Source organism: Odocoileus virginianus, chromosome 23 (genome assembly GCF_023699985.2).
Source record: "Odocoileus virginianus isolate 20LAN1187 ecotype Illinois chromosome 23, Ovbor_1.2, whole genome shotgun sequence".
Lineage (NCBI taxonomy): Eukaryota > Metazoa > Chordata > Mammalia > Artiodactyla > Cervidae > Odocoileus > Odocoileus virginianus.
This window is the reverse complement of record NC_069696.1, coordinates 13818577-13841356: the sequence shown is the minus strand read 5'-3', so window position 1 is coordinate 13841356 and position 22780 is coordinate 13818577.

Sequence of the window (22780 nt, the reverse complement as noted above, 5' to 3'; positions counted from 1 at the left end):
TCCACTTCTAAGCGTGCTGATGGCGGGAGGCCTGAGTCCCTGACCACGGCGGCCCCTCCAGGGGCTGGCAAGGGGTCCTCACAGGGCAGCTGACTTCCCCGGGACGAGGGAGTCAGCATGAGGGCTTGGGACACTGCAGGTCACCCCCGTCTCCGCTGTATCCCGCTCATCAGAAGTCACTGAGTCCGGCCACACTTGGGGGAGAAGATTAGGAAGAGACATAAGAACTTGGTAGACGTATTTTAAAGCCTCTGTATTGTCTCCAGAAGAGTAAGATAAGACTGGATCTCTAGGAAGTGGAGGAAGTGGTCTCGAAAGGCAACCAGAAAGTCACTAAAAGCAACGTGCGGCCTTCTTGACGGTCTGGCCAAGAGCCTTGCCCTGCTGATCTGGGTCTTTCCAAGAGGAGTCTGACCAGATCGCCCCAGACCCTCGGGCCAGGCGGCCCCGCCCTAGGGTTGAGCGCCCCTGGGGGCCTCTTCACGGCCTGTCACCATCCTGCTGGACCAGACACCGCAGGGCTGCCCACGCCGGCCAAGGAGGGGTTCCCACATGGGTGCTGGGCTCCAGCGACGCCCCCAACCACCCTGAGGGCCACCCGCTGGGGACAGGCCGCACATGCCTTCCAGAGTGAGCCCTCGGGCATTGGCGTGGGCAGCCTCGGGAGGGAGGCTGCGACACTGCTCTGGGGGAGAAGGAGTGGGAGCAGGGCCGGGGGGACGCACCCGATGCGGGTCCGGGAGACACAGGAGAGAGGAGGGGCCCCCCCACCCAGCCGGCCCAGGCCCGGACCACTCACTGCGGCCCCTCCGTGCGCCTTCCCCAGCTGGGCGGGGCGGGGGTGCTGGGCGCCCCCACCAAACCGAGAGCAGACACTGCCCCTCCGTCTCCCCTCCCCCGGCCGGCCGGGTCTCCGAGCCGGGCGCACCCCCGGGGTGCTCAGGACCGCTCGAGACAGGGGCACCGGGAAACACCGTCAGGACGAGCGAAGGGGCGGGCCCGCCTCACGCCCGCGTCACACGGGTCACACGCCACACGCCTGGTGGAAGGAGAGGCTCAGGGTGACACGGGCCACCCGCTGAAGCCTGCAGCGTGGGGCGCTGCGGCGGGAGCACGCCGCGTGTGGCTCAAACCACACGGATGAGCGGCTTAAAAAGACCCCTGAAAACGGGCAGCCACAGGTTGAAAAGAAAGTGATGGTAGCACAGCAAGAGGGGGGAGGGGAGGGGAGGCGAGGGGAGGTGAGGCAGTCTGTCTGTCCACCCTGGCGGCCCCAGGCGAGACCTCATGGGGTAACCAGGGGTCAGCGGGGTGGGGGAGGACTCTGAACCTGGATTTTCTGCCTCCTCGGCTGGAGGCTGTGTCCTGACCTAACACAGGTGGAGCCAGCCAGACTGACGCATTTAAACCAGGAAAACAAAGGAAAAGTGCTCTTAAGTTTCTCAACAATGTTTCAAGTCACACCCATCACCCCAGGGGATAACTGTTTCCATCATGATCAATATCCCGAACACACTTGGGGTTTCTTTGGCAAAAGATGAAAACCAGGTGTCCAGAGAAAAGCCCACCTCTCCAGTCCAGGTGTGGGTGCGTGGCTCGGGGAGGGGTGGTGCGGGAAGGCACCGAAAAGTCCGTTTCCATAGTGATAAGAAGCTAGCCTTGGGCTGCTCAGTAAAGGACAGATTTGCAGAAAGGACATATTCTCAAAGGTGCTTTTGGGGGGCGTTTTAAGAAAAATAATGTGTTTTTTGTTTTTTGTTTTTCAAAAAAGCTTGAGGGGTAAGCACTGATGACTCACCATCTCCCAGAGTTGGCTCAGACTCGCGTCCATTGAGTCGGTGATGCCATCCAACCATCCCATCCTCCGTCACTCCCTTCTCTTCCTGCCCTCAACTTTCCCAGCATCAGGGTCTTTTCCAGTGAGTCAGCTCTTCACATCAGGTGGCCAAAGTACTGGAGCTTCAGCTTCAATATCAGTCCTTCCAGTGAATATTCAGGGTTGATTTCCTTTAGGATGGACTGGTTGAATCTCCTTGCCGTCCAAGGGACTCTCAAGAGTCTTCTCTGGCACCACAGTTCAAAAGGATCAACTCTTTGGCACTCAGCCTTCTTGATGGTCCAACTCTCACATCCACACATGCTTACTGGAAAACCATAGCTTTGACTAGATGGACCTTGGTTGGCATAGTGATGTCTGCTTTTTAATATGCTGTCTAGGTTTGTCATGGGCTTCCCTGGCGGCTCAGATGAAGAATCTGCCTGCAGTGCAGGAGACCTGGTTTCGATCCCTGGGTTGGGAAGATCCCCTGGAGGAGGGCATGACAACCCACTCCAGTAGTCTTGCCTGGGAAATCCCATGGACAGAGGAGCCTGGTAGGCTAGAGTCCACAGGATCACAAAGAGTCAGACACGTCCGAGCCACGAAACGCAGCACAGGTTTGTCATAGCTTTTCTTCCAAGAAGCAAGCATCTTTTAATTTCTTTGCTGGTTAAAGCACTTGTCTAGTACACAGGAGCTCCTGAGTTCAAATCCCAGTGGTGCCTGGGATGGCTGACTCAGATCAGGTGTGAACCCAAAGAATTCAGTACACACAGAGGTCTCCCAGCCTATGGTCAGATCAGCCGGAAGCGACACGGCCCCTCGGCTTCTCCAAGAGGAACGAGGCTGGTGAGCTTCCCACCCTGCAGACATGTAGAGGGATCAGGAGTCCCTCCGGTCAGGGTGACAGCTTTGACAATGACAGAGACAGACACGGATCTTCTGAGCTATAGACATACTCTGAAAACGGTTCTGGGAATGTTTGCATTGTCGTATGTTCACATGTCTATAAAATTCATACCCACCCACTTAAAACACTCTGGAAGATATTTTCTAACATGTGGAAAAAATCTTTTACATGAAAAGTTTCGGTGTTTGAGCATATTTGTGTGTGTGTACAGGAGCGCACGTGTGCATGCAGTGTGCGTGTGTGTGCGTGTCCCAAAGAACAGGCACGGACGTCTCAAGGAAGGTGGAACGTGCACCAGCCACGTCCTCGCAAGGACCTCACGGATGTGGCGGAGTTCACCTCCACGGGCCCACCGTCCTCTGTGAAACCATCATCACTGATGTCATCAAAAGCAAGCACAGAAGCGGCCAGGCTTAGAACCAGACTTTCGTATCACACAATTCTCAGCCAGGATTCCCCCAAGATAGAGACATACAATGAGATTGCGCTCACTTAAAGAATATGTTTAATAATATTTTAGCAAAAACAAAATGTTGATCAAATGCGACTTACTATTACTTTAGCAATATGTTACCTCTTGATTTCAAAGTTTCTCACTTTCAGTAGAAAGCTCTCAGAATGCACTTCCTCGTGTGTAATTTATCAGTGAATAATTACACTTCTGACTCAGTTCGCTTTTTGCTGAGAAGGGGGACCCAGTTTCAGACTCTGGAGTCACAGGTTTGGGGGGCGGCAGGGCACACTCTGGGGCCAGGTGCCCAAGTCCAGGTCTGGCCCCAGCACACATCAGCTGCGCGACCCTGTGCCGCTCTGCTCGGGGCCTCTGTTTCCTCATCCAGGAACCGGGGTGGTACCAGGCCAGCCTCGGAGACAGATGAGACGAGACAGTTAGAGACACCCCCTCAGCCCAAGATCTGGGAGAAGTCCTAGGCCTCTGTTCACTATGGAAATGGATCTTACGGGAGAATTTCTTTTTCAACAACCTAAAAGCAGCTAGCCCTCCAGACACACCACACACACACACACACACACACACACACACACACACACCCCACACTGTGCACCCACACAGTCACCCAGTCCGTACTCCTTTCTGCTTGAATCCTGGTAACCAAGCACAGGACCAACCGTCCAACACCAGCGGTCACCATCACCATCTCAGAAGCTTCCGTTGGACACACCTGATCCATTTTGAGCCCGCACAATCCAGCAAGCCCAAATGCTGCACCGCTTTACGGCAGAGGAAGTTGGGTCAAGAGAAGAGTGACCAGACCAAAGCCAAACAGCTGGTCTGTGCAGAGATGAAAAGGTAAGCTTTACCTGTGTGATTCCAAAGCCTGTGCCAACTTCTAACCCTGACCCATCCCCAAATCTGCAAGTCAGCCCAGTTTCATGAGATATTCCCCCCTAAGAAAGTTGATCCTTAACATGTACAGTTACATGGAAACTCTCTTTTAGATGTTCGTAAGATTCATGTGAATAAATCCACAGGCCCTGAGAGGCTTGCAGACACCACCCCGTCCTGAGGGGGCTGTGGTCTCTGGGTCAGCCCCGTCCCCGCGACAGGCAGAGGACAAACCGGTGACCCGATGACCCCAGAGGCAGCCAGCATGGAGACAGAGCCCTAATGAGCAAGAAACGTCCTCCCCGAAGACAAGTCCCCAAATAATGGGCCAGATGCCTAATGAATTCTGCAGCAAAAAATGGAGCTTGATGACTGACGATAAAATAAACGGGGGATAACTAGCACTCTCTCCAGTCCCCACTCGGCAGTAAGGGACCAGCAATTGGAGCGTCTCCCTAAGTACATGGCATCATTAAGGAATGCCGAATCCGGGCACTCTGGGGAGGGGGTGGTGAGCGATGACCCTGGCAGGCCCAAGGAGGGCTCTGAGCAAATAGCCCTTAGCAATGTGCACAGAGGGGTCTCCTGTGGTCCAGGCAGGATGGAAGGGGCGGGGGTCCAGAACGAAGCCCACGGGGGGCGGGGGCCAGGAGGGTCTGCACCCTTGGGGATCAGAGTCCAGGGGTGGGGCTGGGGAGGAGGTGACATGGTGGGGAGGGTCCCAGCCTTCGAACAGGACAGAGGGACGGGCGGGGTCCATTCCCTGGATGGGGTGCATTCGGCTTCAGGGCTGGGCTCCACGGGGCAGCGAGCTGGGGGCACTCCAGGGACAGCGTCTGGGCCGAGAGGGAGCTGATTCCTGGGAAGGAACACGCAGCCAGTCAGCTCAGAGGCTGCCGGGGATGGAGACTTGTCGGGATCCCGCAGCTGCCAGGGTCTCCCAGCTGAGCATGCACTATCGTGGGCATCTTCAGGACCTGGCAAGGCTGCCAGTCCACGGGACACTCTGACCCCTCCCTCCACGTGGTCCACAACGGCCTCTCCCCAGCCCGCTTCTCCCTGGATCACCCACGTCTAACGCTGCTGCCCACACACTCACACTCACACGTCCCCTTGCAATTCCTGTGGGAGAATCCAGTCCAGCCCGAAAAGACAGTCGGCACCTCCTGAGTGCCCGCACGGTGCCCTGGCAGTGAGCTCGGAGGGGAGAGCAGGCAGGAGCAAACAGACCGCAGGCCAGCAGGCTGCAGCGCTCGCCAAGGAGGGCGGTGCGCGGCCCGGGGCTCAGAACTCTGAGAAGGCGACGCTGAGCCAAGAACTAACCGGGATGAAAGGGCGACCCCTGCAGACATCTGCGGGGACACGCCAGATCCCGGGGCAACCGTGTGTGGTGTGCTTGCTGGCCGGCAGTGGGCTTCCGCTGCGAAGAGGGCAGAGGCCCCGGGGAAGAATGGACTAGAAACGCGGGCGGCCGAGGCAGGCTTTCGAGGACGGGCTGCTTCCATCTGCATGGACGCGGATGGGGAGGGCCCAGGGCGGAGGAAACACGGATGGTAGAGAAACAGGGAGGGGCAGGGGCTGCGGAAGAGGCTTGAATGCGGTTAAAGATAAATTATTCACCAGGCGCCCACTGAAACCAGTGAGACGGACTCCATAGAAGCCACAGCAGTGGGGAGAGACCTCAGCACCGCTGGGATTTGCAGCCGAAGAGTGAAGTGGGGGGTTGGGGGGTCGAGGCGGCAAGCTACCAGGAGGGGCTTGATTCCACTCCAAGGGGACGGGGGCTATTGCCAAGCCAGCTGGCACGATGCTTGCTCAGTCTGGGGCGAGCCACATCCCCGTCCCGCACACCATTCTTCCCAATCGCCGCAGTCACCTGGCCTACGGTCTGTTTGCTCCTGGTCCTTCTCCCTTCGGGGCTCACTTAGATGCCAAGGGGCGTCTAGGCCATCAGAGGAGCCTGACTAGTTCAGTCCCGCGGGGCATCTTTGCCAGGAGGCAGGAGGGGTGGGTTTTGGCCCGAGGTGCAGGGCCTGCCTTGGTGGAAAGGTCGGTCTGTCCCGAGGCACAGAAACAGCCCGGGTGCAGAGGCCCGCGGCACGCCGAGGATGACGGCTGGAGTGCACGAGCTACCACGGGCCCTGCGGGCAGAGGGTGCCGCCGTGGTCCCCTCAGCTTTCCTGACAAGGTGGTGAACCTGACCACCACACCCACGCGCCTCCTCTCAGAGGGAAACTGGTTTCTCTGCATCACCATCATCCCAGCTGGGCTGGGAGACGCTGGGGTGGGGGGAGGCAAGAGTCTTCCACATGCCGGTGGGAGGGGCCCGGGTGACCCTCCAGCCCCCACCTCGGCGCCTGGTCACCCCACCCTGGAGTGGTCCAGGGAAGCTGCGCTCTCGCTGAACCGACAGGGCGCCTGCGGATGCCGGGAGTCGGGAGTCAGCGGGGAAAGGACCAGGGACCAGCCTGCGGATCCCAGACTCCGCCCCGAGATCCAGATACGCGTCTGGACGTCACCCCGCCCCGCCAGGCTCCGCACCTGGAGCACATACTGTGCGGTGAGAACTGTAGCCAGTTCTCAGGACCGCGTCAGCACAGCAGAGGTTCTCGAGAACGTGCTCACAAAGGCCCTTCTCCGCAACCCCAGAGGGCCGTCCACACAGCCCAGCGCAGGCTACAGGTATACGGGGATGGGCCACTCACCGGGTCCCCTCTGGGTCCTGAAATCCCTGCCCAGCTAACCCCAGACCAGCCTGGGTCTCCGCGGGCTTCCGGGAGCTGAGCGTGGATGCGGTGCTCCGCCACCAGCACCCTCCCTTCGGGGGCGGTATCGCCCACCAGAGCCGCGGTGACCGTCTCATATTCACCGCCCTGAGCTGGATCAAGGGCAGCGCAGCCCCTGCCCCTTGTGCTTATTCTCCAGGCGGCCCTTTTGGGGGCACGGAGAGGGGAAGGGCTCCTTTCTGGGGTCCTGCATTTCCTGTTTTGAAGCAGCGAAGACCTGGCCTGGGGCGGCCTCGGGTGCCCTGCTGGTGGCCTCGAGTTCCATGCCCTGGGCTTTGAAGCTGAGTCTGTGACCGTCGTGCATGGAGACTGACTGCCTGGGCAGATGCTAATGAGCAGGAGGGGACGGAGGCTGAGAGCGGGGGGTAAGGGGTCTGAAGCGTCCAGTTCCTGCTGAGCCCGTCCGCGAGGGGACACTGGGGTCCCATGCCGAGCTGGTGAGTCCTGAGCCCTCCAGACCCATGGTCAGAGGTCCAGTGAGTCCGGGAAACCCCGGATGACTCAGCAAGCCCAGCATGGCCAGCGACTTCTAGATCTTGAGGTCGTTTGTCCGTGTGGACTCACGGGTCCCAAAGATCGGAGGCCCACATCAGGGCGGGATTCCAGGGGTCCGGGTGCGGTGACCTCTGCAGGGGTGGGGACAAGGCAGGTGTTGAGGTGGAGCCGGCTCCTCTGCCAAGGTACCCCGTCAGGATCCCGCCTTCGGGAGTCACAGAGGCCCCAGAGCTGGCGGTCCACCAAGGAGGGCCGGGCAGACAGTCAGCAGTCCATGGACCAGGCGAGGGCTGGGGAGCTTTGCTGAGAGGTGTGGTCCAGGGAAACCCGGGGTCTGTGTCTGCAGGGGATGGGGGACTCCAAACACCCCAACACCGAGCTCCCCAACAGCAAACACCCCAACTCCAAGTGGACACTGGACGCTGAGTCGCTAGCCCTGGGGTGTCCAGGGCTCTGGAAGGCTGGAGGGCATGGGATCCTGTGCAAGGTACAAATGTGGGCAGTGGTGACCTTTGTTATCTTGCCTAAAGACACAGCTGGGGGCGGGGTGTGTTTCTGGGTGAGGAGGCAGCCCTTCCAGTGGGGGTTGATGGAATAAGTGATGGAAGAGAGGGAGGCAGGGGCTGGGAGACCAGCCCCGCGGCAGGTCCGGGAGACGGGGCGCAGCTGCCAGGCCAGAGACCTCAGCTAGTCTAGCAGCACCAGCATCAGGGAGGAAATCCTCCTACATCTGAGGAGGGTGCAGGGGGCCCAGGGTCTCAACAACCCACTGGTCAGGAGCCTCTCCCCCTCCCGCGGCCCTGTGGGCACCCTGCCCACTGGCCCCACTCCTTGGTGTGAGGGGCCAACTGAGCAAGGAGACAGGAGAGGGGGGGCGGCCAAGGCTAGAGCCCAACCCAGAGCAAAGAGGGTCAGTGGAGTGGGCACGGAAGTGGTGGGGGGTGCAGGCCGTGGGGGTCGGGGGACACTGCCAGAACCCCAGGGCGAGCGGCGGGAGCCCGCACCCTATGACAAGTCTCCCGTCACTCAAGGACAACTGTCCTTGCGAGGCCAGAGGGGCCGCCAGCCCCACTTGACCCCCGCCCCCCAGCCCCCCGGCCGCCCTTAAACCTCCCTCCTTTCCGGTGAGCATGGTTGGATCACAGCTGAGGGGGTGAGCTGCCCAGCCACACAGCCTGAAGCAGGACTGGTGGTGATCCCATCGCTGACTGATTAGCTCTCTGAGTCATGCTCCCGAGTTAATACCTTCTCCACCAGCTTTTCACACAGAAGCGTTCATTTATTGTATGTTTTTTAAAAGAAGTCATGTGCTGAGCCAAATATGAATTGTCACCAACTTCTACCCGCCCAGTGATGGAATTCGCAGACAAGCAAACACCCTGAAGTGAGTAGCTCTTTAAAAAAGAGCCGAAATTGCTATTTTATTGACCTCTGAGTCTGTTATAATTTACAATTTCATAACATTTCAGTCACTGGGTTGTTAGAGAACGTGTGTTAGGTCTCTGGCCCCCTCGTGGCTGGTCCTGCGGCCTCTGGGCATAGGACAGGTGGCACCACGCCGGTGCCAGCCTTGGGCTCCAGAACAGGACGGCCCTGGCGCAGGCCCGGAGCCGGGGAAAGCCAGCCTTGGGCTCCAGAACAGGACGGCCCTGGCGCAGGCCCGGAGCCGGGGAAAGAGACGGGCGGTCTGCCCTTGACCTCCTTGACTCCTTCCTCTGTCAGGATCTGGAGCATTAGACCCGCCAGTCCTCGAACTGCCCACCAGGAAGGATGCTCGGCCAGGATCCCCGGAGGAGGGGAGGAAGCCCCACGCAGGTAGCCCCCGGGGACCAGTCAGTGCAGCCCAGCCCAGCACTGATGCTGGCCAGAGCTCTGGAAGGCGCAGGAAAAGGGCGCAGGCCCGGGGAGGCCCCCGGCGCCCTACTTTCCTCCGTGATGTGTCACCCAGACACCTCTGGGTGTCACCCAGTTTGACGGCCAGGCTGGAGTGAACTGGGCATGTTGTCCCCTCCAGGAAAGGAATCTTAGGAAGAAGCTTGGCACTCGAGGATTCAGGTCACTGGAAAGGCCGACGCTAGCGACCTGAATCAAAGGATGAGGTAGGCAGGGGCGCCCACCACCGTGGAGCCCAGCCTGGAATACTGGCCTGGCCTAGGGGCTTGGAGAACTCGCAGGTCTCCAGCAAAGCGTCCTTGCCTGCTCTCAGCTAAGGCCCCTAGAAGAGGGGGCCAGGCCCCCAGGGAGGGGGAAGACCAGGGCCTCTTCCCCACAGAGAAGGACCGGGGCAGGGCAGCCCAGAGGAGCTGTTTCCTTGACCAGTTCCGCAGATCCGTGTTGTTCCTGCAGCAGGCAGCCCCCCAGGTAGACACCGAGCCCCCAGGAAGCGCCCCTCCTGCCCCAGGAAAGTAGATGGAGTGGTCACCTTCTCGGGCCCGGCAGGTATTTATGGTTTGTTAACGTTCCAGCGACAACCCTCTCTGATGAAGCCGCCGGCTTGTATAAATTAACGACCTCGGAGGGCTGAGCAGAGCATCTCTGTTCTACTGGCAATACCGCAGGTCAGCAAAACGGCCGCACTGAACCCCGGCGGGAGGAACGGTCCACCGCAGTGGGGTCCGCAGGGGCTCTGGGACCCCGGGCAGCCCGTGCAGAGACCTCACCGGAAGCTTCGATGGAAAGAGCCCTCCTGACTTGGGGGAGAAGCAGGAGGGGTCTGAGGCAGGAGCAGGAAACCCAGCCGGGCAGAGGCTCTGCACTCCGCCACGGGCTCCGCCACGCCCCCGGCTCAGGCCACGCCTACGACTCTGCCCCGCCCCGCCCCCACCCTGGCTCCACCACGCCCCGCCCCCATCCGCCCCATTCCCGGCTCTGCCCCGCCCCTGGCCGCGCCCAGGCCTCGCCCAGCCCGCTAAACTCGGAGGTTCGTCTGTCTTCCCTCCTCCCAGGAAGCTAACCCTAGCCCTAACCCGGGGGTCTGAAGACCACGGAAGCCCTGGGGCCTCCACGTGCATCTCCCCTCGGACTCCAGTCCCTTCATGGAATGGCTTCCGTCTCCCTCACCCAAAAGGCATCTCCGAGGTCACGTGTCCAGGACCCAACCCCGATGGAACCCAGCCTGAGAGCATGCCACCAAGACCCTGCCCAGGGGCTGGTCCCAACCTTCTTGGAGCCAGTTCTGCTCCTGCCTGCCCACCCCCACCCCGGGCTCTGCTCCAGGCTGGACCTCTAGTCCTTCTTCACCTTTGCCTGTGCCCTTCTCTCTCCCCACGATGCCCTATTCTATCCAGCAAACTCCTATTCACCCTTCAGGGCCCTGCTCTAAGGTCCCTGACCCTGGATGAGCCCCCAGGGCGCCCATGTCAGCTTGTCAGATGAGCCCCTCTGTCGCTTCATGCACGCCTGGGGGCTGACAGCAGACAGAGACCCAGTGTGACAAGTCCTGGGGCCCCTCAGGCCTCTGCTCAGGGCTTGAAGCAGGGTGTGCGTGAGCCAAGAACACCAGAAGGAGCTGGAACTCCAGGACCCGGGCTGAGGGGGGTGGGCAGTGTCATGCCCTGCACTCCGACTGCACCCAGTCACCGAGGCCTTGGTCAGAAGGCAAGGAAGATGCCCACCACCCTCCGGCAGGGCCCAGGGAGCCCCGAGGACAGAAGGGGGGGTGGGAGCGCGCCTCCTCACCTTTCCAGAGCAGTTATTACCCCGGAATCTTGAACCTCACGTCTTTCTTAGGTTTCCAAATAAATTACTGCATTATGACACTTTAAGTTGACAAGTAAATCTTATTATAAGATGTAACGACACCATAAAAGACATCTTATTCATTCCTCCAGTCCTCTCATCCCGCTGACACTTCATTACAGCTCCCGCGACGTGGAGAGCTAACACATTAATTTGGTAAATCAATGGAAATCTTTCACGAGCACAGTTTCCCAGCTCTGGCCCGGCAGCCCCGGGGAGCACGTAAGGCAGGGACCCTCAGCCCAGGGTGGGGGTCCAACTCAGGGGCCCAGGACTTGGCTTCTCCAACAGCTGGGACCCTCTGTGTGAAAACCCACAGGTGGGGAGGAGATCCCGCCCAGACCACATCCCCCTACCCCCCGCCTGGATCACTCCCACCCACCACTTCCGCCACCACTGACGCTGTGACCTTGAGTAAGTCACGCCCCCTCCCCCACCATCCTGGGCCTCAGTTTCCATCTGTTAAAGGGCCAGAGGAGTTGGCATAGGGAGCCAAGCTGCCACTCCCCTGCCTGCCCTGGGGCCAGAGAAAGATGAGCCAGGGGACGCTGGCCTGCTGGTCCCAAGGACGCTGTCTGGATAAACAGACAGAAGTGACCAGGGAGGCCCGGACAGGCGTGGCCGGGACACTCTGCCAGGACCCAAAGGGCCAGGCTCGGGGACACTGGGGAGCCGGCCCCTCCCCAGCTCCTGGGACTCGCCCCACCTCTCCGTTCCTCTGTTTCTCGGGTCCCTACTGGCCTCCACCACCGTCATCATGGAAAGGCACGTGTGGACCCAGAAATGTCACACCCAGAACACATGTGGGCCTTTCTCATCCCCTGCCGGACACACCCATCCCGGGCCCACAGGCAGCCCTCCTCTCACTGACCCCATCCTCTGAAACCAGGAATCGATGTGGTTCCTGCATCTTCACACCTGCCTCTAATTTGGAAGTTTTGCTGTTTAGAACAGCTCAAACGGAAGTTGTGGTTTTTGAGGCTGATTATTTTTCCCTTCTTCCCCCGAGCATTAGCAAAATGCCAGACATTTCTAAGCAAATTCTTTGGAATAAAAGCAGGAAATGGTCTTCAGAGTTGCGAAGACAGAACAGGGAATGAGGCCAGAGATGGCCCACCACGCCAGACCCACTGCCACACCACGCCCCCACGGCCTCCTTGCACAGCCCCCAGATGAAGCTCACGTCCCCTCAAAGTGACCAGAGCACGCCTGGGCGCCATCCTGGCTCCCCGTGGCCGGGAGCGTGGTCACCCCCCGGGAGAGCTGCAGGGAGCCCTGACTGCTGGGGCTCGGGGCCGGGTGGGGGGCCTCCTGTGCTGGCTGAAGGCTCCGCTCCTGCCGCTCCTTCCAGCTGACCCCGGGGCTCCGTCCCGGGAGGCCGCCCCTTCCAGCTGACCCCGGGGCTCCGTCCTCAGAGGCCACTCCTTGCCAGGAGGGCACAGACGTGGCAGGTCCTCCGCTATCGCCTGAGGCCAGTGTGGGCGCCAGTGCCAGGTGGGCCATCTAGAGGGGGAAGAGGGGTCCCCAGGGACGGGGATGGAGGTGTGCACAAAGACCTTGACAGTGGACCTTAAGACAGAAGGAGGGTCTGCACCTTCTGTGCAGAGGGAGGGCCCCAGCAAAGGCAGAAGACTCCAGGCCAAGCTGGGGCCGGGAGAGGAGCTTCAGGCGGGCTCCCGCATGCAGGGGTCACCAACCCCGAGATCCGGAAGGCATTGTTCTGAAGGAGGCAGAGCAACCACAGTCAGGGGTCCCAGAAACCCTTGGCCACCGACCCCTCCTGCCCAGGGCCCCAGGGTCCTCACAGAAGCCAGGCCTCCTACCCCGGAGCTCGGGGTGCTGCCCTCTGTGGTCACGGCCCTGTGAGCACGTGCCTGGCAGGGGCTCAGGCTCCCCCAGCCCCGTCCACGGCTGTCCCCCCACTCCCACCCCCCGCTTCTGCCTAGTGCTTCTCTGCAGAGCTCACAGGGTCATCTTTGGGCTCACAAAATTAAATATCTGAAAGATGTGAAGAACTTATCTTGGTTTCTATGGCAACGGGAGAATAATTCACATTTCCCAGGCAAACTGAAGGAGAACAGATTTTTCTTTGCATTGTGGGTGGCCAATTATTTTTAATAGCCGGGTCAGGGCGGCTGTCCCTGGGTTCCTCTCCCCATTAGCATCCCCAGACGGCAGTGCGAGCCGGGTGAGGACAGTGGCCCATGAGAGGTTATTAAGAGGCTCCAGCCTGCAGAGTGAGGCAGGGACCAGCTTCCCACTCCTGTCACCTGGGAGACCAAGGCCAGGCTGTGGCCATCTCTCCCCTGCAGCCTTAGCCCCACGGGGTAACCAAGGAGGGTCACTGTTGGGGAGGGGTGGGCTGGGGTGGGGTCTCCCTGGGCTCCGACGTCACCGTCCTTACTCACTGGGTGAGCTAGGACAGCCTTCCTGCTCTGCGACCCTCAGGTGCCAACCCCTAGAGTGGACACCTGGTCCCTGCCAGTGGGGTCGCTGTGTGGATGCCTGGGGTCCAGGCCGGCCCGGGGCCCGCAGGCTGTGTCGTTGTTGTTCAGTCGCTAAGTTGTGTCTGACCCTTTGCGACCCCATGGACTGCCGCACACCCGCCTTCCCTGTCCTTCACTGTCTCCCGGAGTTTGCTCAGACTCATGTCCATTGAGTCGGTGATGCCATCCACCCATCTCATCCTCTGTCGACCGCTTCTCTTCCTGCCCTCAATCTTTCCCAGCAGCAGGGTCTTTTCTAATGAGTCAGTTCTTCTCATCAGGTGGCCAGAGTATTGGAGCTTCAGCTTCAGCATCAGTCCTTCCAAAGAATATTCAGGATTGGTTTCCTTTAGTATTGACTGGTTTCGTCTCTTTGCTGTCCAAGAGTCTTCTTCAGTGCCACAGTTCAAAAGCACAGGCTACAGGGCCCTGGCAAGTCCCATGGCCTCCCCGGAGGCCCCAAACATTGTCATCCATCCGCTCCATCAGAGGCCTGGTGGGGACCAGCCAGAGCTCCTGAACAAGTGATCGTGGAGGGGGCTTAGCCCAGGCTCTCAAGGAACAAAGAGGTGGGTGGGGAGAAGGGGTGACTGATTTCAGGCCCTGGCTCTCCTGACCACAGGGGCCGTGACCCCGGCCACCCTCCACGGTGCTGCCCCCCAAGTAACGTCCGCCCCGTGTCAGAGAGACAGACAGGCGAGCGCCTGCAGGCCTGGACTCTGCTGGGGCGGCCGCTGTCCTCCCCACTGACTTGCTGCATGCCCCCCTCGTGCGGTGCCTTGGAGCCAGGAGGCCCGCCCCTCCTCCCTGGTCGTCTTGGTTCTGATCTGATGCCCCTCCGCCATCTCAGCTTCAAGTCCCCGTCTTGGTCGCTGATGATTTTTCGTCTCAGTCTGAGCTGGCCTCCCCTGGAAACCTCTCTTCTCCCCCTCCCTCCATCCTGTCTTCCCGGGCTCCTGATTTCTGAGCAGGCGGAGGTCTGCAGAGCCATTCCCCCACCTCCATCCAAGAGGAGGCTGTGGTCTCCTGACAGTGAGCACCGCTCCCTTTCTCTCTGTTTATTTTTAAGATAAATCTACTCCCAGTTTGGGTCACTGAACACTAAGGCCCTGATCACAGGCTGTAATTAACCCAGACACTGAGGTCCACGTTTTCTTCTATGACACCCAAATCCAGTTCAAAACCACATAAACATGAGGCAGCCCGGTGCTAATGAGTTCTAGATAAAAGCTGAATTATAAACGCCAAGGCACGTGGAGGGGCCTAGGGCCCTGTGAACTCTCAGCCTGCAGTCTCAGTGGAAAAAAATAAAATATTAAAAGCAGAAAATACCCCCGCCTGTGGCTGCTTCCCTGCTGGGTGTGGGCCATGGGTCAGGCTGCAGCCAGCAGCGGCTCCCGGGGGCCCAGGCCCTGCTATCAGGAGACCCCAGAAGCACTCTTTGGTTAAAGCCCCGCTGCCTTTTCAGGCCCTCGGAGATGCAGAGCCCCTGCCCAGACCTTGGGAGCAAAAAGCCAGCCCCACCTGTGAAAGTGGGGGCCAACCTGGCACCGTCCAAGGCCGGCTGGGTGCAGCGAAGGCTTCCAGCCCCCACCCGGGCTGGGTCTGGAGCCCCCACCTCAGGTGTTGTTTTGCTAAATTCTGATCACTGGGGTTTAGTAACGGTGGCTTAGTCGCTAAGTCATGTCTGACTCTTGCGGCCCCATGGACTGTAGCCTGCCAGGCTCCTCTGGCCATGGGATTCTCCAGGCAAGAATACTGGAATGGATTGCCATTTCCTTCTCCAGGGAATCTTCCCGACCCAGGAATCGACCCCAGGCCTCCTGCGTTGCAGGCAGATTCTTTACCGACTGAGCTATGAGGGAAGCCCACGTGTAGTAGAACAGGCTGTAAAACCACCTGGCATGCTACCTTTGGAGACGGAGATGAGTGATCACCTGTTCAAGGTGTTCAGTGATTATTGTCCTACTCAGTTTTTATTTCCTTCCTGAGTCAATTTTCGTAATTTGTATTTTATTAAAATTCTCCATTTCATCCAGGTTTTCAAATTCATAGGTATAAGGCTGCTCATAGGATGCACTTATTTTTTTTTTAATTTGTATATTTATTTGCTTGTTTCCGGCTGCACTGGGTGTTCGCGGCTGTGCCCCGGCTTTCTCTAGTTGCGGCGAGCGAGGCGCTGACCTCCAGCCGCAGTGCTGGGCTTCTCGCTGTGGCGGCGTCTCTCGTCGCAAGCACAGGCTCAGGACTTGTGGTGCGCGGGCTTCGCTGCCCCCCAGCACGTGGGATCTTCCCAGACCGGAGACTGAACCTGCGTCTCCAGCACTGGCAGGCAGACTTTTAACCTCTGGACCACCAGGGAAGTCCTGATTTTTTTTTTTTAATTAATAGACTGGAGTTTTAGAGAGGTTTTTGAGTCACAGAAAAATTCAGAGGGAAGTACAGAGATTCCCCACAAACCCCCTCCGCCCACACGTGTAGGGCCTCCCCCACCATCAGCGTCTCCGCCGGGTGGACGCTTGTTCCCTACACAGACACGTCACCATCCCCAAGCCCACCACTGACCCTAGGGGTCACTCTTGTGCTGTACGTTCTGTGGGTTTGGGCAAATACCTCATGACATGCATTCACCAATATGGTGTCATCAGAGGGTTTTCACTGCCCTAAAAGTCCTCTATGTTCTGTTTGTTCATCCCATCCTTCCGGCCACTCCCACCTCCCCCCTGCCCCAGTCCCTGACATCCACTGTCTCCATAGTTCTGCCTTTTCCAGAAGGTCATCAGTTGGAATCATACAGTATGCATCCTGGCTTCTTCCATTTATTAATGCATTTGAAGTTCCTGCATATCTTTCCATGGTTCAAAAGCTTGTTTCTTTTTAGCACTGAACAATATTCCATTGTCCAGATGGACCCCTGTTTATCCACACACCTACTGAAGGACATCTTGGTTGTTTCTAAGTTTGGGCAATTATGAATCCACACTGGTCTGTACAGTTTTGCGTGGGTATAAGTTTCAACTCCTTTGGGTAAATACTAAGGAGCGTAACTGCTTCATCATATGGTTAAGAGTGTGTTTAGTTTTGTAGGAAAACAACAAACTGTCTTCCAAAGTGGTCACACCACATGTATATATTGGAATATTATTCAGCCATTAAAAAGAATGAAATAATGCGATTTGCAGCCACAGGGGTGGACCTGGAGGTCACTATACTAAGTGAAGTCAGAGAAAGACAAGCACCATATGATGCCGCTTCCATGTGGAACCTAAAATATGATGCAAATGCCCTTATCTATGAGACAGAAGCAGCCTCGCAGACACGGAGCGCAGACCTGTGGGCGCTAAGAGGTGAGTGGAGGAGGGACGGATCGGGAGTTGAGGATCAGCAGATGCAAACCACTACATAGAGGATGGACAAATGACAAGGTCCTGCTGTGTAGCACAGGGAACTCTATTTAATATCTTGTGATAATCCTAATGAAAAAGGATATTAAAAAGATTGTATCTATACATATAACTGAATCACTTTGTTTAACAGCAGAAATTAACACAACACTGTAACTCAAGCGTACTTCACTAAAATAAATTTTTTAAATGTTTAAAAGCAAAGTGCACCATTCTCCAATCTCACCAGCAACGACGAGAGCTGTGTCGCCCCACACCCTCCCCAGCATTTGTTGTTGTCAAGTCTTCAGATTTCAGCCATTCTAACAGGTGTGTGGAGAAGGAAATGGCGACCCACTCCAGTGTTCTTGCCTGGAGAATCCTGTGGACAGAGGAGCCTGGTGGGCTGCCGTCTACGGGGTCACACAGAGTCGGACACAACTGAAGTGACTTAGCATGCACACATGCATTGGAGAAGGGAATGGCGACCCACTCCAGTGTTCTTGCCTGGAGAATCCCAGGGACAGAGGAGCCTGGTGGGCTGCCGTCTATGGGGTCACACAGAGTCAGACACAACTGAAGTTACTCGGCAGCAGCAGCAGCAGGAACAAGTGCGCAGTGATGTCTTGCTGTTTCAGTTTGTTTCCTCGATGACACAGGATGTGGGGTTCTCACGTGCTTATTCCCCATCTGTGTGTCTTCTTTGGTGACCCGTCTGTTCGGGTCTTTGGCCCATTTTTCAATCAGGTTGGTGACCCGTCTGTTCGGGTCTTTGGCCCATTTCTTAATCAGGTTGGTGACCCGTCTGTTCGGGGTCTTTGGCCCATTTCTTAATCAGGTTGGTGACCCGTCTGTTCAGGTCTTTGGTCCATTTTTTAATCAGTTGTTTGCTTTCTTGTTCTTGCCCTTTAAGAGTTCTTTTGCATCTTGGGTAACAGTCATGTATCAGATTTGTCTTTTGCAAATATTTCCTCCAAGTCAGTGGTTTATCTTCTTATTCTCTGTTGTTTATGATTTTTAAGCACCTACAGTTTGCCTCCTTTTTTTTCTTAATATGGTTGAATTTTATCCCTTACAAATTTGTCTAGTTTTCATCCAACAAATATTTATTCACCCCTAGTATGTAGGGGCTTCCCTGGCGGCTCACATAGTAAAGAATCCACCCGCAGTGCGGGAGAACTGGGTTTGATCCCTGGGCTGGAAAGATCCCCTAGAGGGCATGGCAACCCACCCCAGAATTCTTGCCTGGAGAACCCCATGGACAGAGGGGCTGGTGGGCTGCAGGCCATGGGGTCACAAAGAGTCGGACACGACTGAGGGACTGAGGTTCAGAAATTCACCTTTCCACAGCATAAGCAGACAGATTAACATGTCTCATACAGAAAATGTGGACCTAGGGAAGAAAAAGGCTTGAAAAGAGAAATTTAAATGGAAACAAAGGTGTGATGTAATAGGAAGAATTTTGCTGTCCACAAAGGATTGTGCATTTATTTCCAGCACTTGAAAAACATTTACAAGTATTTGGCCTGCTATATGGAACCTTTAATAAACCCAAAGCCTCAACAGTATACAGACAGATACACTCTGTCCATGATGCAGTGATATTAGAAATCAAAACCAAAGAGAACCAAAGCCCCCTATACATATAAATAATCATAAAAATGGAATCAGACTGGAAATTTCAAGATGATAGCAGGAGTAGCAGTGTTGGTCGCTCAGTCGTGTCCGACTCTTCACAACCCCACGGACTGTAGCCCACCAGGCTCCTCTGTCCATGGGATCCCCCAGGCAAGAACACTGGAGTGGGTTGCCATGCCCTTCTCCAGGGGATCTTCCCTAACCAGGAATCAAACCCAGGTCTCCTGCATTGCAGGCAGATTCTTTACCATCTGAGCCATCAAGGAAGCCCTTCAAGATGATAGTGAAAAAATAAAATATCAAAATCTGTGGGGAGCAGATAAAATAGTAAGTAGAGGATACTTTAGGGCCTTAAATGTCTTATTGAAAGACAAATATTTAAAATAATGTAGCTCAACTTTCAACTTAAGCTGGAAAAAGAGCAAAGGTGCAAAAATAAAAACCCATTAGGGTTAAAATAATAAAGAGAAGCAGAAGTTACTGGAGTAGAAAAGAAACAAATAATAAAAGTGACTGATGAAACCAAAGTTAGTTTTTGGAGTAGACTAATGTAAGCTGATGGCATCGCCGACTCAATAGACGTGAGTTTGAGCAAACTCCAGGAGACAGTGGAGGACAGAGGAGCTGGGTGCTGCAGTCTGCCCATGCTGGGGAAAGGTGAACTTCTGCTTTCTGCTGGGGTCTTTTGCCCTATCAACGTGGGCCCATGGCTCACTGAGGCCTTCTCTTCATCACAGGACACAACCCTCTGTCCTTGTGAACACTCCTCTCGTATCTTTCTGGGGAGGACGGGTATTCTCAGCTGTGCTTTCTTTTGGTTTAGTATTTCCCTCCCATTTATTTTTTTCATCCTCTCATTTCAGATCTTATGTCATTTTGTTTCAGATGTATCTCACATAAATAGCATATTGTTGGATATCACTGGGTTTTCTAAGAAGTACGATGTGACTCTCCTTGAATAGGTGAGCGTAAGCCATGTCTTTGTCATGCTCACTTGCACATCTGAACATCCCTGGGCCATGTTCATATTCCCTACTCACCCGATTTCTTCTCCACCGCTCCCCAACACCCTTCCTATCTCCTCTTGACTCGATGGGTTTTGTTCACCAGCTTTCCTTTTCCTCCTCTGGAAGTTATACTATCTCTGTCTATTCTTTTATAAGTTACCCTTAACTTCTAAAATCATTTCTTAAACTTGTATTTTCCAAGATGTTCTCGAGTAAATCAGGTGAGCGGGTCTCCACCAGGGCAGGAGGGCAGCGGTTACTTTGCTGACCTGCCCATTCGGCAAGAATGACTGAATTCCACTACTAGAAACATACTGTGGAAAAAGGTTCAGAAATGAAGACATTTGTCACAGCATCATTTGCAAACGGAAAGAAAAAAAAAAGAAGCAACTTGGTGTACAGGCAGGGAATAAACAAATTATGTTAATCCATGCAACAGGATATTATGCAGTCATTAAAATCATGTTTTTGAATAATTTTAATGATATGAGAAAATGCTTGTGATATTAGCGTAACAAGGTGTATTAAGTAGCTCTCTGTTTTGGCTGCGGTTTCGGCCACATGATGGGCGTTAGGAGAGAGACGGCATGAACTCTGAGCTGGTGTGGGGACCAGGCTGGTGGAGATAAATGAGCCCCTCGAGAAGGCTAAGGCTGCCCACACCCAGAGTTGGCAGTGAGGATGTGGGATGAGCACCCTCACAATACACCGGTGGAAACTGGGATACATTTGGCCAACAGTCTGCCATCATCTGCTGAAGTGGGAGATACGCACCCCGCATGGCTGTGGAACTCCTCCTCTGGGTGGACAGACACCCAGCAGAAGCGGGCAGGTGTTCGCCCACGGACGTGCACGCAGATGTTCAGGGCGGTGATATTTACAACGGCCCCGGAAGGGAAACAGCACAAGTGCCCACCCGCAGTGGAATGGGTAAATCAGCATCCTCGCACTAACGGAAAGGACAGACAGGGTGGAACGAACCACAGCCACCCAACCGCAGGGACCGCTCCCAGACGGGGAAGGTGTTTGCAGAAGTCTCTCCCCTTGGCCCCTCTGGAGAAGAGTTTACTGGCAAGAAAACTACCCTATGGGGTCGGATGTCAGGGTGGCATCCAGCGAGGGGAGGGGGCACCTCGGAGGCCCGGGGTGCCGGCCACGCGCTGCTTCTTGATGGAGGTGGTGGCTCCTGGCTTCAGCGTTGTGACAACTCACTGTCCCCAGATGTGTGTTGTGTGGTCTGCTGGTGGTCTGTCAGGGCTGTGTTGGTCAAAAAGTTCACTGGGGTCTTTCCGTAACATGCAGGAAACCCGAACGAACTTCTGGGCCAACCCAATAGCATACATGTGTGTATTCCCAGGTGGCGCTAGCGGTAAAGAACCCGCCCACCAGGGCAGGAGATGCAGGCACGCCAGTTCGATCTGTGGGTCGGGAAGATCCCCTGGAGGAGGAACCGGCAACCCACTCCGTGTTCTGGCTGGAGAATCCCATGGACAGAGGAGCCTGGCAGGCCCACGGGGCTGCGGAGAGCCGGACACGACTGAGCGCGCACACACACACACACACAATAGCCCACATCATAGTTTCAAAGTAAAAACAATGAAAATCACCAAACTTCCAGGACAAAACAGGACGACCACAGAGTGGGTGGCTGGTTTCTGTTGCCATTAACAACTTACCACACCCTCAGCCGGGGTCGCTCAGCCGTCAGATGGTTCGTGACTGCGTCTTCACGTCTCTAAACTAGAATGAACGATGTAGCATCTTGTCGGCACTTGCTCCTCTTCCGTTTGGGAACTGCCTACCTTCTGTGCTGTGCCCGTTTTTATTTTCGAGAGTTGTCATTTCCAGTTATTTCCAAGCACGCGGTACCTGTGATGGAATTTCGGCCCGTCTCACCTAGGTCGCAGGTACGTTTGCCGGGCTTGTTACCATCTCTCTGTGTTCCGAGGTTTTTGAGCTCTGTTGTCCTTGCAGCGTGTTTTCGTGCCGCATACTACAGATGTTTATCACCAGTCTTTATTGTTTTGACCAGAGAGCCTTCCACCATTCTGGGTTATAAAAATACCCGTTTATTTCTATTTTGAGTATTTGGGTTTTTTTTTTTTTTTTTTTTTTTAGATTTAGATCCATTCATCTGGAATTTACTTTGGTATACAGGTTTGTTTTTTTTACTAAATGAGTACTTAGCCTCAGTTTGTCAATGAAACAGGTTCGGGGGTCAGATGCTTTGAGCACGGCCACACGGGCACAGAGTGGCTGCGAGCGCTCCCTTGGTGTCCCTGTGGAGATCGTCTCCATGCCAGGGACAGGGCTGGGGTGAGGCGCCAGGACGAGTGAGACAAGGCCCTGCAGCTGAGAGGGGCAGAGCCCCTGGGTCCGGGGGAGCACTGGGGAGGGGACAGGAGGGGAGAGCGCCAGCTGGCCGGGGCCGGACCCGGCAGGCGGCTCAGGGAGGGCCCGGCTGCCTGGCGCTTTGAGCAAGCGTCACCCAGCACCAGTCCTGAGAGCTGACCCGCTGGGCTGTGGACCGGCAGTCACCTCCAACTCAGGGTGGACAGGCCCGGAGGTCCAGGCTTGGAGCGGCTTAGCCAGGGCTCAGCTTCCCGCGGAGACGCCCCCGCGTGGCCAGTGGAAACAGTTCACTCAAACACAAGGGGATTCTATTTCAGATGCACAGGCCACACCATCACAAAGCCCTTTTCACCCCCGAGTCCCTTCAAAAGCGCAAATTGCCCCCTCGCCTGGGACCCGCCCTCCCTGGCAACTGACCCCTTCCGGCCCTTCCCTCTCGGCTCGGGGGCCCACGAGCAGGGTGCCGGAAAGGGTGAGACATGGTGGGTCAGCTGCAGCCCAAGTCAGGGCTCTGTCCCAGACAGCTGGGGTTTGAGCCGCCCATGGGGGCTCGGGGACCCCCAAGTGGGCCTGAGGAGCTAACCGCTAGGCCACAAATGCCACTGATGACACAAATGACAGTTGTCACCAGTGCTGGGCCGGGACCTGAGCCTGACGCCTCCCGCCTCCTGACCGTGGTGGGGGACAGTGAGTCTCCACGCGCAGCCCTGAGCCTGCACTTCAGTCTGCGGGGGTCCGCCCGGCTCACGCAGGGTGGAGAGATCCACAGCACCCCCCCGGGGCCTCCAGCTCGCCCCTGGGGATGGACCCTTACCCCGAGA